This window comes from Rhinolophus ferrumequinum, chromosome 21 (assembly GCF_004115265.2).
Source record: "Rhinolophus ferrumequinum isolate MPI-CBG mRhiFer1 chromosome 21, mRhiFer1_v1.p, whole genome shotgun sequence".
NCBI classification, from domain to species: Eukaryota; Metazoa; Chordata; class Mammalia; order Chiroptera; family Rhinolophidae; genus Rhinolophus; species Rhinolophus ferrumequinum.
The window spans coordinates 6198168-6207640 of NC_046304.1; positions in this window are offsets into that span (position 1 = coordinate 6198168).

Sequence of the window (9473 nt, forward strand, 5' to 3'; positions counted from 1 at the left end):
TTTTCTGAAAGTTTCATGAAGGACTCTAATTGACTGGGTTTGAGTCATTTGCCTGATTGTGAACAAATCACTGTGGCCAAGTCCTGCTCATGTGCCCACCCCTGTAAGTCAGGTTAGATCTGTGCTTTCCAAACCACCTGGACTAAGAATAAGGGTGTGCTAGCTCCCCAAAGAGATATTATGGACCCCTCACATGTAAAATGAGACAAAAGAGTTCCTACCTTGTATATAAGGCTCATAACACAATGGCCAGCACATAGCAAGTAATCATTAGTTAGATACAAATAGCACATAGAAAAGTGTCAGGATGTGGACAAAGATCTACTTAGATAAAAAGTTATAATTCTAAAAACTTCTGTCACTGAACAAGAAAAAATGAAAATAAATACAATATGATCTTTATTCTTGCTCAGGATTCTGGAACAGCACAACAAAATTCATCTAAGGAAAGAAGAAGAAAGGAAATAATAAAATCACAAGCAAAAATCAATGACTCAGAAAATAGAAAATAGTAGCTGTACTTCTCAGTTGCTTCTTTGATCAAAATACATAAATTCACATAACTCTGACAAACTTAATTTTGTAAAGGGAGGATGAAACAGTGTTTTGAATAAGAATTAGAATTATGATATAAACAGATATAATATACAAAAATTACAGTTGAATATCATAACAAGTTGCATATCTTCATGAATAGAATTATTGTAACATGTTTTAATGTTTCTTAAGCAAATATTACACAAATGAAATATAAATATATTGTCGTAGAAAGAAATCAAACAAGTATAACAAAAGCAAAAATATTTCCTTTCCCATATCCCTCTCTTTCATTCTTCTTCTTAAAAATAACCTGTGTCAAGAGTTGAATGTTCATTATTTTCCCCATTGATATATTCACATATATGGGAGTGCCAAAAAAATGTATACAAGTGGACACTTTCTTCAGTATTGATCAAGCAGTAATTCTCCGTAATGTCGGGACATTGAAGATAACCACTTTGAGCATTTCTTGTAATTGCAAAAGTCAAACATGACTTATATTCATCTTTGTTATTGGTATATATTGAATGTCACAATTTTAATACAGTTTTCCTTTCTTAAAATGTGTGTACATTTTTTTGGCACCCTCTGTATATATATGCATGTGTGTCTTCTGTGTCACATGGGAAAATCTACATGTGAGATAATATTGCACATACTGCTCTGGAACTTCCTTTTTCATGTAAGCAAGAGTTGATGATAAATTTAATGTTGACATATGGATCTATCTCATCCAGTTTTACAACTTCATAGCGTTCCTCAGGAAGGTAGCCTTTTAAATTATTTAACCACTTCTCTATTGGTGGACTTTTAGGATGTCAGCAATTATAAACAACATGAAAATTGAGCATCTCTGTATATACATATTTGGACACAAGTGCAAGTATTTCTTTAGCATAAATTCCTGAAAGGATTTATCATTTCTATTTTGACAGAGGGTGGCAACTTGTCTTCCTAAATGTCAACACCAATGTACTTTTCACATAACTTGTTTAGATTTTCTATTTTCTTCTCATTCTTGAAAATATTTTCTATTATCAATGTTTTCACTCTGCCAATTCAATGAGGCCACCCAGTAATTGATTTCATGCTTTCACTGATCCCCCACAGCAATTTCTACTACTCGTTGATCAGAAGAGTCAAAAGACAAAGCTGCCCCCTGAGTTTTCATCTCTCCAGATTTGGGAATACTCGTAAAAATTCTCAGGGTTATTCACCAGAATGGTCTCTGGGGATTGAAGGTCAACAGAGAAGAATCAAACCTTATTCCCGGCCCTGTTCTAATTGAATTAGATTTCCCCTCTTTTTCTTTCTGTTTTTTTCTTTTTTCTTTTTTATTGATGAATTTTGGAATGGGAGAGAGGTAAAGTGTTTCTTCATTTTTACTCATTTCTTTAGGTACTGAGAAAGATATTTTCTGTGAAGAAATTTCAACCTTAAGACAGAACTCTAGGTAATTCTTTTCTGTGAATTTAGTACTCTTGATCCTCACTCATGACATTAATTTCACTTATTGAAAAGTGTTTTTGCAGTTATTTCTTCTGTTAGCCATTTTACCTACATGTATTATTTCTTCTCAATGCAATTAAGTATCGATCTTTCCTGGTGGTTCAAATCAGGTTAAACCAAATGTCATTACTGATGTTTGACTATTTTGTCACCTACAAAAATAGCAATTTCATATTTGGCAAGTCTTGTAAGAATCTCTGTTTTTCTGCCTATGCTTTTCTCTGTTTTTTCAGTTTGGTCACTGATAGCAGTTAGGAGCTGTTTCCAGGTGAGGGATGCTGGCACCTTGTGAAACAGAACCTCTGAGGGTTTCCCATTGCTGGGCCACACAGCCCGGAGTGTAGGTAGGAGGGGTGCAGGACGAGGGCTGAGCAACACTTCCCAATCATCACCCTGATGAATTGCCCTCCACTTCTTCAACCCTCCTGGTGACTGTGGCATTGGACCTGCATGGGACCACTCTCATCTCTGCAACAGTTTCTCCTACAGTATTTTTGGACGGAATTTGACTCCACATATCTAATCTATTCTTCCATCTTGCTTTAATGCATTCTGCAACATTTCTGGTCTACTTGTTACACTTTTTCCTCCCCCTCCCCCATAAGGTAATGGATGCACTTTGAGGGGGTGAAAATGTGGATGAGTGTGCTCAGTTTACTGTCTTGATCTCATTTCTCATGAACGATTTTAAGGAATAATTACTGATTCAAGAAATAGTAGAAAATAAGAATATAAAAAGATTTTTTATATGAAAAAAAATTTTTTTAAATTGTCAGTGTGTATACGTCTCTAATTGGGCTCCAAATCTGAATTGTTTTAAGGATAACTTTAATATCACTTTCATGAAATACATTACTCATAAATTATCTGTACTCGTGCAGAGCATGGAAAAAAACATAAAAAAAGTTTTCATGTCATTCTAGAAAGCCAGCTTAATCATACTTAAAAAACTCTGACAAAAATTGAACACAAGTGTTTGGTCTTTTGAATGAATATAGATGCAAACAACCCAAATAATATCTTAGAAAAACACATAAAATAGTAAAATAAAATAATAATAACCACATAACCAACGCAGTGAATGTGAGTACATTCAACATTGAAACAAATTTGTGTACCATAAATTTACATACCATAAAATGTTACTAGATTACAGAAAACAAACCAAATAAAAGCAAGAACCTCAGTATCTATAAAAGACATTAAACAAAAATCCAAGAACTTTTATAATTAATGTATATTTTTAATATTAGAAATAAAGTTAACCAATTTGTTAATAAGATGAAGAATTCATAGTGGAAAAAAGAACAAATGTCATACTTAAAGTTCAAACTATAGAAACATTCCATTAATAACACAAACAGAAGAAAGCTATATGATATCTTACCATTATTTTGCATTATTTCTACAGTTCTAACCAATGCAACATGGCAAGAAAAATGAATGAGTTGGACTTTTGGGAAGAAAATTTTAAATTTTTATCAACTAGAGATTAGATGAGTGTCTACTGAAAAACATTGAAACTAACAGTAGTGCCCAGTAAGGATGGAAGTTATTAAATATATGTATCAAAAAGTTAATAGCTTGCTTAGATATCAGGAAATATCATGAAAAACATCATCAGGGAAAGATTCATTCACAAAGAAATCATATATCTAAATCACTTAGAAATATATAGCAAACAATACAGGAATTTCATGACGACAATGAAAAATTTTCTTATGGTATGCAATAGAATAATAGAATAATTATTCTATTCAATCGAATAATTGTCCTGCAATATAATAAACAATACCATATTTTTGAAGTGATTATATTATAAATATATGAATTCCTCCTTAAGTAAGCAATAGATGTATGAATGTCCAGTAAAAATGTAAACAGCACTTTTGGGGTGATTGGCCTAATAAACCTAAAATTTCTGGGAAAATTAATATGTGAGAATAGTCAAGAAATTTTGAAATGGTAGTATATAGTTTGGAGTTTTCAGGTAAAAGTATATAATAAATACCATGATAATATGTGATCCTGATGAAAATGACAGATCAATGGAATGAAATAAAATGTCCTAGGACTGATTCAAATATGTATCAATTTAAATGTAACCTGAATGTGTCATTTCAAATCAGCAAGGACATGATAAGTGTTAGGAAAACTGGTTCATCATTTGGGAAAGAAAAGTTGGATGGTTACTTTACAAGTAGAGAAATTGATCAGGTAACAGGCTGACTCAGAATATCTCTATCTTGGTAACTCCCTGTAGTCTTTCTTATACTCTCTTAGGATATTTACTACATTAGCTTGAATTTCCCTGGTTATATACAACAGCAACAAAAGAGACTTAATCACATAAGAGCAAAGAGGGACCATTTTTCAAATCGCTATATAGTCATGTCTAAAAATGTTATTTTGTCTTGTGCAAATAGGCTATAAAAATCACATTCTTATATAGTCTCTGATTTGAATTATTCTAAGTCCTTTAAAGAGTGAAACCTGTGTCAAAGGTCAAGCTGTAAAAAGCTTGGAGGTAAACTTGGGCTTTTCGTGTTTAATTCATAAAGATAAGCATGGTCTTTGCAGCCCTAGCAAATATTATTCCAGCAGCTAAAGGGCAGAATGCTGAAGAGAAGAGGTGGTCAGATGGATAAATTCCTTGTTCATGACCAAAGAAGAAACAAAACATTTTGCCAAAACATTGGCAAAATCAGTCTCTCCCTCTCTCTCTCTCTCTCTCTCTCTCTCTCTCTCTCTCTCTCTCTCTCTCATCATCATCATCATCATCATGGAAGGACTGCAAGAATTAAGGAAGTGATCAAGTTTGCGAGAAAATCAACTTTAGGTCTTGGTCTTTCCTAGGAAATTATAAAGGTAAGATTGAGCAGAAGCTCCAAGAGAAGAAAGCTTATAGGAGTTATAACATCTGAGGACATTTCTGGTAGTCCTACAGGTGTGACCAAGAAACAGCAAGAAACTGCAGACCAAGTTGAAACGTGTGTTTTTCTGAATTCTGAGGTAAAGTAAGAGTTCTAATGAACATGATGAAAAACCTTTGAACATGTTGTTTCATTAGGGAGATGACGAGCTTCAATGGTTATGAGCATTGGCGTTGGAGTCAGACAGAGGGACGTTAGAGCTGGTCCTGCTACTTATGGGTTGTGCAATTTAGGACACCTTTTCTCATCTTCTTTGAGCCTCAATTTCTCTATCAAATGAGGGTAATAAAACCCACTCTCAGGGGGCCATGTAAGACTAAGTGAGATCATGTTTGCAAGGCACTTAACACCCAATAAGAGCTCATAATTGTTATTCTTATTAAACTAATTGCATTGATACATGTTTGTTGTGGTTTGAATTGTGTCCTCCCAAAAGATGTTCAAGTCCTAATCCTCAGCACCTGTGAATGTGAACTTAGTTGGAAATAGGATCTTTACACATGTAATTAATATTTAAGTTAAAATGAAGTCATCCTGGATTAGGGTGTACTCTCAGTTCAATCACTCGTGTACTTATAAGAGACACAGTTACACACCCAGAGGCAAGACAGCCATGTGAAAGATGGAGGCAGAAATCGGAGTAATACATATACAAGCCAAGGAAAGCCAAGGTTTGCCAGTAGCCACCAGGAGCTAGAAAGAGACAAGGAAGGATCTTTCCTTAGAGCCTTTGGAGGGAGTGTGGCTTTGCTGACACCTTGATTTTTGATGTTAAGCCTCCGGAACTATGAGACAATAACATTCTCTTGTTTATGATGTATAAGTACTGTGAGCTAACTGATCGCGCCACTGGAGCTCCTAACATTCTGTTGTTTAAAGCTTGTGGTAATTTGTTACAGCAGCCCTAAAAATATAATACAATGTGTGCAGTAATTAATCTTGCACTTTTAGTTGCTTAATAATATGACTGAAAAAGCTATATTATTGTGTAGAAAATAATAATTAGAACTGAAGTTGTGCATTTATTTTACTGTTGTACTACATGTGTTTTCATTTTTTAAAAAATGATGCAATTGTTTTGTTTCAGAAGTTCCAATACAACTTTCAAAGAACTAGTAGATGAGAAAAGAGAGAACATGGGCATTAGTTTTTTGGGTTGGCATCATTTGGATCTTCCTAGCAGATGATAAAGATGCAATGAAAGAGAGAGGAATAAAGAAGGGTGTGTTTGCAAATCACTGTTAAGCCTAAGTCTATATCTATAAGTGACCTGGAATAGAAATCCATGGGGGACAGAGAATAAAACATCTCCTCTTGGTAGCCACTGTCTACTTTCTTTTCAGTTACCCAACTGTGTACCATGCTTTTTTTGTGTGATTCTGCAGGTAATGCAATATTTTCCATCACCTATGACATTTTATTTATTTTCTGCCATCACCATGTGTTTTATGTGCTTTATGAACTAACTTGCTGAAGGCAAATTTGATTAAGTGGAATATTGCATAACCTGAGGAGTATCTGTAATGATTATTCTAATTCCAGTTAATATTCCTGCTCAGCTATATTACTCATTTTTTTCCTTCCTTCTTTCTTTTTTTAAAATCAATCTCTAGCAGAGAAAATGAGATGAGTCCTAAGAGGACAATCAATTTAAATCTCTTGCTATAAATGTGGAGCTATTTATGTTTATGTGTCTATATGTTTATGTATGTGCACACGCCTTATCTAGGTATTCCAGAGAACAATGAAAAGGAGGTTATTTGGGTAAAGAGACCATTTTGAATTGAAACTATCAAATCTTAAAAGCCTTGTGAACATTCATTAACTTGATCACATAAGAGCTGCTTAGACTGTAGGAGATCAAACCATCCAAACTTTAAAACTGTTAAGTATTCAATTTTGACCAAGTCAATGTGCTGCTGATTAAAAAATCAGCAGTAAATTAATCTTGCACTCTTAGTAGATTAATAATACGACTGAAAAAGCTATATGATTATGTGGAAATAATAATCAGAACTAAAAAAAACCCCAAAATGTTGAAAGAGGTGGTATCCATAGGTTTATCCAAAGCATGTAGGTGTTTTAAGGCATACCTTATATGTTCTCATGAGTAAACTAAGCATAGGGGCTTATGCCTACTTCCATGAGTGTGCAGGCATAAAAATCTCTGACTAGAAATCAGGTGTGAATGAAATAACTTTCTTGTGCTTCTGAAAACTAACACTGAATTTCCATTTTGAGCACCCATTTTCTAAGTGTGAAAAATATAATCTCAGTCCATTCTGGGTAATCGAAGGGTCTTGCCCTGCCTCTCCCTGTCCCCACACCTTTATCAATCCTGATCTCATCCCAAATCTCCTATTTGGTCTTACAGAGTGCCAACCTATCATAGGGAATCTGGGCTTTAACCACTGTTATCCATCCAAGGGGCATCTGATAAGCTGCACTTTGTCTTATCTGTTCTCTGTTCTCCGTCACCAGCTGATGCCTGTCACAGCTATGTCATGCCTTGTTCCTGGCCCCCAGGCTTCTCCAGATTCTGCTCCCTCCTCCAGACCCTGCTCCCCCTCCATTGTTTCTGGGCCCTTCTCCCATGCCACTGGTGCTTTGAGGGGCCCCTGGGGAGTTGTTGTGGGTGCTTTCTGCTAAAGAACATCACAGCCCTTCTCTCTTTCTCCTCTTTTGCTCTCAAGCCACTGTGAGATGAAGGATCTCTCTGAGGTTTTCCCCTTCCATGAGCCCTCCATGGGGACTGAGGCACAAGTCTCCTTTGTTCTCAGATTCCCTCAGGCTTATCGAGGGGCTCTAAGTCTCTCCTCCTGCTCCTGCTAGATGTATCTCTTGGCAGTGGGCATAATAGGACACTGGCTCCTACTCAGGAAGCATCACAACGTCTCTTACTTTCCCTCTGACTCACCTCTCTCTCCTACAATACAAGGAATTCTTGTTAATCTCCTCTAGAGTTGGGGAACCAAGGAAACTCACTTAGACTCTCCTTATTTTTCAGGTGTATCATTTACTCCTCACATCCTTCTACAGTTCACCTAAAAGATTAACCTATTTTTTATCTACTATGAAAAGTATATGATATCTTTAAAATAAAAGAAGGCACCAATATCATAATAAAACAAAGAAAAAAATATGGACTTTGTATCCTCTACTTTCAGAAAAGAAACAGAAGAGGACAAATAAAATAACTACAAAACCCTCATTGAATCAACTTTTAGCCCTATGTTACTTATTTAAATAAGTCTCATTTTTTCAAGTGACAATTATTCTGATGCTTAATTTTTATTGTAGCCAAGAGATTTTGAAAACTGAGATGGTCAGTCTACAGAAAAAAAAATGTTTCTTGACCTGTTTGCATACTAATTAGTTTTTTGATAAGGCGTATTTCAAAACCTGCACCCATTTCTTTTATATATAACAGAATCTAAAAGAATTGACTCAGGACAGAAGCAAGAAACATGAGGAAATCTCTATGTAATTATCAACCTTTCCAATTATTTTTGGCGAAATCAATAACTCATGAAAATTACCATTTGTCAAGACCTTAGTTAAAACTCTACCCCTTGGGGGAGGTGGGTCCCTGGAGAAATAACAGAACAAAGGAAATCCCGGATTCTTGGTGAAATGTCCCCCACCTGGTCTCAAAGTAACCAAGCTCTCACTATACACAGCTGAGACCCCGGTATGTTCTGAAAACATTTGTCCTTCAAGGTTCCTGACAATAGCAAGCCCTAATAAAGCTTTGGATTAGATTTCTTGACACATGTTCCTCAGAACAATAAGTGGTACTGGGTAAGGCATGGGTAAAGGGAGTCCATTGTCCAAACATCAGACTGAGAAAAATTTAACTGGTTTCTTTACTGAACAGTCATCTCAGAGATTATAATATGCTAATGTTTATCAGGAATGTTCAAGAGGGAATATGGCCTCCCAAATTTATTCCATTACAGAATACTTTGGTATGGGACATTTCCCAGGATTAGGGTTATATTTAAGGAAACTCTGGCCTCTTCCAACATTGGAAACGACAGGACAAGACCTGAGCATCCACTGAGAGTAGGACCTGCTAGGCCCAGCACAATGTCTGGCCTTCTGTGAATATTAGTCCCTTGTTTAGTCTCTCTCCATCATCATATTTTCTTGTCCAAACTACAAGAGTTTTGCTCACTAATATTGGTAAGAATACTTCTTAATATTGCCTTGTTATGACTTTTTGTTTTTGTTTGTTTCTCAATTTGGAACGACTACCTTGCTCATCTCCATCTGCAAAAATTTTACTCTTTTTAAACAAGGTCTTCTTAAACTCCACTTACTTTGGCAACTCTTGGTGATAGTCCTTGTGGGGACAGAGCCCCAAAAAGCAGTTTCCAGTCTCTCAGCCTCACATAGAAAGGTGCTGGCTCAGATAGTAAATGGCCATCGACTGTGATCAAATGGCCATCAGCTGTGGCTAGTTGGCCGTCAGCTGTAACCAGTGAGCCA